Source organism: Calypte anna, chromosome 1, assembly GCF_003957555.1.
Source record: "Calypte anna isolate BGI_N300 chromosome 1, bCalAnn1_v1.p, whole genome shotgun sequence".
Taxonomy (NCBI): Eukaryota; Metazoa; Chordata; class Aves; order Apodiformes; family Trochilidae; genus Calypte; species Calypte anna.
In genome coordinates this window covers 166687599-166692948 of record NC_044244.1, presented here as the reverse complement: position 1 = coordinate 166692948, position 5350 = coordinate 166687599, and positions in this window count along the sequence as shown.

Here is a 5350-nt window from a genome sequence, read left to right as displayed (position 1 = left end):
GGACTCTTTCAAGCAGTATATACACACTTAACCCACCCTCTAGGTTTTGCTTTTAATGCATTTTGGTATTCTCTAACAAACTGTGAGAGTTCTCATCTATGCTCTCTACTTTTTGACATCCTCTCTCTCCCCTGCCTGTGGTCTCCTCATTCTTATGGACCAGGTCTATGCTTCCCTGATTTCTTTTGGCTTTGAACTCACAGGCAGATTGTGTCTAGACACAATTAATTTATCCAAGAATATCTAGGTTGCTTTGTTTCAGTGTAACAAGCTCTTCTGCCAAGCCCCAGTATCTGTGGCTAATCATGCCTCATCCTTCTGTCTGGTATATATCTCACCTGCTGTTTTATATCTTTCTTATTGAAGGACTTTCTTTTTTGACATTATAGATAATTTTTTTTTTCTTTCAGTTTTGGCAGCTCAATCAGCTCAGCTTGTGTCAGTGGTGTTTTTAAAAGGTTCTAAGGATATTTCAGCCTCTCTGCAAATTAGTACTCAATTTCTCATTCTGCTGCAGGAAGACTCCCCTTTCCTACAGTTTCAGAAAACTGAGGGTCACCCTTACGAACATAATTTTTTAAAGTAGGTGTTAATATTTCTCATACACTCTCTTAGTTTGGACATGGCCCAGAGGGATGGTTTTTAAAACATTAACCTGACATTCTACTGATAAAGGGATTAAATGAAACTATTTGCATAATGTCTTCCAAAAAGATGGGCTTCATGATAGATGACACCAAAATATATTGTATAAGAATGTGAATCACCTGGAGAGGAAAAAAGTGCAAATAATTTGTAAAGAGATTAGTGGAGTGAAAGAGGCCTATGTAGGACATTGATATTGAGAAATAGTAGGATTTCATTACTTCATTTGTTACATGGCACCTTCCTGAAGAGAGCTGCCCACTTTAACTTCCTTGTTTCACCACAGGATGATTCTACAACCAAAGAAGCCCAGACTGGTTAGCTTCAGACAGAACCATTTTAGAGATACCTTCAGAAAAAAAAGAAAAAGACAGTAGCTGCTATGTTCTTCTATCACAGGATGAATTTGAATTAATATTTTCTCCCTCTTCTTGGCATTACTTCAGAAATACATAGTTTGGTGGGAGGGAGATTTAACAAGCTTTAGGCAAGCTTTGCTAAATCCATAGTATACAGGGTCCTGGACGACATGCACTGGAATGCTGATTCCACGAGGCTCAGAGTGTTATCGTGTCTGCAGGCAAAGAGTGGAAATGCTTTTGCATTAGACTTGCAGAATGTAACGTGCAGTGCAGTACTTTCTGTCTGAACAGTTCTGTCAAGTTAGCATGATTAGATACTACACCTCAATTTGAATTTTCTTCTTTTGTGTTTTGTTTTTCTTTTGAAAAAAGGGTAAGTCATATGCCTGTCCTGGCATCGTCCCAAGAAGTTCAGAGAGAATCTGAAATTGTCACATCAGCTAGAATAAATATATTAGTTGATGACTATTTGCTAGATAAAACTAAAATACATAACCTACATTCAGTTCTTCATCCTGTCGTTGGCCTATAGTTATATCCTTTCTTTTTATCCTTTTGCCTTTATTTTTACATGATCAATGTCAGAGTGCTTCTGATTCTTCTTAATGCATCTAATCTCAAAACATGACTCTGAAGCAGGGAAATACTGTCTTTTCCAAATGTGGATAGGAAATTGAAATGTAAAGGGTTATGTTCATACCATCAAGAAGGATGGAGTCATATTTGACTCCAATGACTTTGGACCAGCAGTTTTAGAGAGCAAATGATCTGAATCAGATCCCAGTGGAATAATAATCACAAAAATCTCTGCTGTAATAAACACAATGCCTACGTTTGACTACGTATGAGGAAGGTTCAGCTGAACAGACCACTGAGACACAAAGGGTTTTTTTTTTTAAAAGACGTTTTGATGTATGACTCCAACTGAAATCAAAGAGAAGGTCTGTGCCTTGTGGACTTAGCCCTAGGTTGCCCAGTAGGTCTGTTGCACAACAAGGAAGTATTGGTGGATGCAGATCTACAAAGAGAAAATTCTTGTACTTTTCTGTTTTTCTAAGTAGAAATTCCTAAATAAGAGCAATCTTCCTGAACGATATACAAGAAAGTTTCCTCTTTCCTCTAAAATGCAGACAATGAGTCTTTCAGATGAAGGTATCCACATAGGTCCTAAGAAGATATTTTTATTTAATAATTATTATGCTTTGACTGGGAATAAAAATGTAGGTCTAAAGTGTCTCTGCGAGGTCGTGTGCAAACAGAAATACAGGAGAAACTGCCAAAGCAACTGATTAACCATCATAACTTAGCTAATATTTACTTCCTATCTTGGAACTGTCTTTTGAGCTTAAAAGAAAAAACTGGTGAGAAACTACTGTACTTTGTGGGTGAGTTGCAGCACCAGCCTCTGGGAGGAACAAAGCCTCATTGTTATGCTCAGAAAACAGGTTGTTCTCCTGATTAGAGACACAGGCTCCCAAATCACAGGCTGCCTACATGTACTGCCCAAAGCTGTGTTGAAAACTGCACTTGGTTGCTACAAGTGCATCCATGTGTCCTGCAAGGTTTCCCTCTCTCTAGCTGGAAGGTCTCCTGGTGCCCTAGCAGGGCCAGTGGGCTTGTACATGCCCTAGTCAGCTGCCTTCAGATATTTTGCAGGCTTCCAAGGCAGAGCTGCCTGAATGGGGCATGGAGCATGGTGGTCATTTGGAGTTTGCATACATACAGATGCATCTGCACTGTCAGTTGTTTTCCCAGTTTCTCTGTACTGGGCTTCTATCCTGATTAATGCATCCACCTTTGGGAATGATGTCTGGTCCACAGGAAAAGGGGCCTGTTTCTGTGTGCACTCAGCTCAGAGCTGGTTGCTCTACAGCAGCCCCATGATTTCCCTGGTAGTCACAAGATGAAGTGTCTTCTGGGCCCTTTGTTTTTAAAGATGTGATTAATGCTTCTCTGTGTTGGTGGTTTTGTGTTATTTTTTGGTTGTTTGTTTGCTTGTTTTTTTGTTTTTGTTTTGTTCTTTTTAGGGTTGGTTTGGTTTTGTTGGGTTTTTTTTCCCCCCTTTTTTTTGGACCATCACAAAAAGCCTGAGGCAGGGGATGCAGCCAACTGGAATAGTATTTCTGCAACAAGGGATGTACCAGGAAGGCTTCTGGCTTGAATTTTTGAGTACATGATCTGGTGGGATATTGTGGAATGGCTGGTTAGCACGAGGCAAGGTTGAGAAAGAAAAACCCCTTAGCAATACCACCTTTTGGAAGGGATCTCTTTCCAGGATTTCCCTCAGTTTTGTATGGAGAAAATCAGGTGATTCACTCCAAAAAGGAGACTGGGAAGCAAGTGTCAGTTGTGCAATATCAGGATATCACAACCTGGCAGTAAACTGGGAGTTAACTTGGTGGGCAGTGTAGTCTTACCCATTATCTGCAATACCCTTGTGCTGGTTTGCACCTTAACTCTGCTCTGGAGTGGCCAAAGTGTTTTTCTTATGGTGTAGAAAATAGTTCATAGCCTATTGCTGTTCTGATATGGGCCAGGCAGCTATTCTTGTGCTGGAGCTCAGGGTCTGAGCCCCTACAAAGATGCTGTAATTACAGTTCCAGTCTCTCCATTCCTTTGAAAGTTCTGTGATGTACCCCACCAGAACAGTAGACCACTATAACCTGCAAGGAAGAGGTCGGGATTGGTTTTCCTGATCCACAACCATGGCTCTAGTTCTTTTTGCTTAAACATTATCACATGCTTTCCAGGTCTTGTCTGTCTTAAGTTGAACTATTAGCCATTAAATCCTCTCATGGAGATGCAGTTCCTCCTGTGAAAAAGTGTTTTCACAAGAACATATCCATTCCCTACAAAATTAGCTACTCCTCAAAAAAATTCTGCTGCCAGCCTAGTGAATCTGTCAGGAGGCTTATTCTTATGCAAAGCTGTGGTAAAAACATGTTACCCCAATGAATTTGACAGCTCTAAAGAGTTTAGTACTGATCTGCCCTGAGCCTCAGCTTTCCTCTTTGACACCTGGAGCTGATAGTGCTGTGGTAACATCTTCTCAGGAGAAGGGTTCCCTATGAGGCAGTACAGCAATGCTCAGAAGTAATGCTGCTCCTGCCCTTACCTCTGCCCTCCAAAGCTGGAAGTGAATAAAGGTCCCCACACCACTTTCCCCGCTTAGACAAAACTGCAGCCTTTTGTTGCTGACCTGCTAGAACTACAAAATGAAGAATGAAAGGACAAATGCTGTACTGACTATGTAAGCACAGGAAGGGACAAAAGATGAGATGCTTTTGCCTAGCGAGTTCTTGACTTCTTTTGCAAGACATGGCCATCCCCCTCTTCCCATCTGGAACCTGTCTTCCAAAGATTCCAGAATTTGGAGCCTTTGGAACACTGAGCTCATCTTCCACAGAATGCTGTATAGAAATTCTGATTTCTCCTGTGCCATGTGGAGGCCTGCAGCTGACTCCACCAAGGTGACAGCTTGTTGGAAGTGGAGTTCCCACTGTGGGCTGGATGCCTTAATCACTGCAGGCAATTCACAGCTCATAATACAATAATGTGGCACAGCTGGGAAGTGTGGGGGGCACAGTAACATTGCCTGTGGCCTTTTTTTTATGCCTCTGGATTGGTGCTCTAGAGACAGGACAGTGAAACATTGTGGTCAGGTGGGATGCAGCTCCATGAAAAGAGAGCAGGTGAGGAAGTACTGATAATGGGCTCACAGTGTTAATGCACAAGTAAGCATTAATGGGTATATGGTGTTAATGTAGGGTACATAAGCCTACTGGCAAGGAAATGGGAGGAGATAGAGTCTGTGTGTCCCATCTGTGCCATGTGAGAGCTGAGGGAACAGAAAAGCTGTAGAGACCCCTGTGCATTTTACTGATTGTCAAAGGTCTGTTGGCCATTGGAAAAAAGGGAATGATGTGTGTGGTGTATGAACAGTCTAACCTGATCTGCTCTTCCCTGTACCTATACAAAGTAATAAATACCACCTAGACAAACATTGTCTGTATAACTTCAAAAGAATCTCAAAAAAAAAAATCTGTGACTTGAAAGACAGTAAGAACAGATGTCTCTTTACCTCTTCTAGCAAATAAGCACTCAATGTTCTGCAGAACCAAGATTAAGATTAGATACTGCACCATGTGGGAAAAATTTTATGTTGGGAAATTGGAGGTAGTTAATTTCTGATTCTGAGTAACTCATGTTCTTTGTACGTTAGCAATTTGACACCTGTTATTTTGTGACCCTGTGACATCACTTATGCAGAAACATGAAAAAAGATCATACAAGTTCCTTAACGTTTGGTTGGGGAAATCCCCAGACTTTATTATAAAAGACCT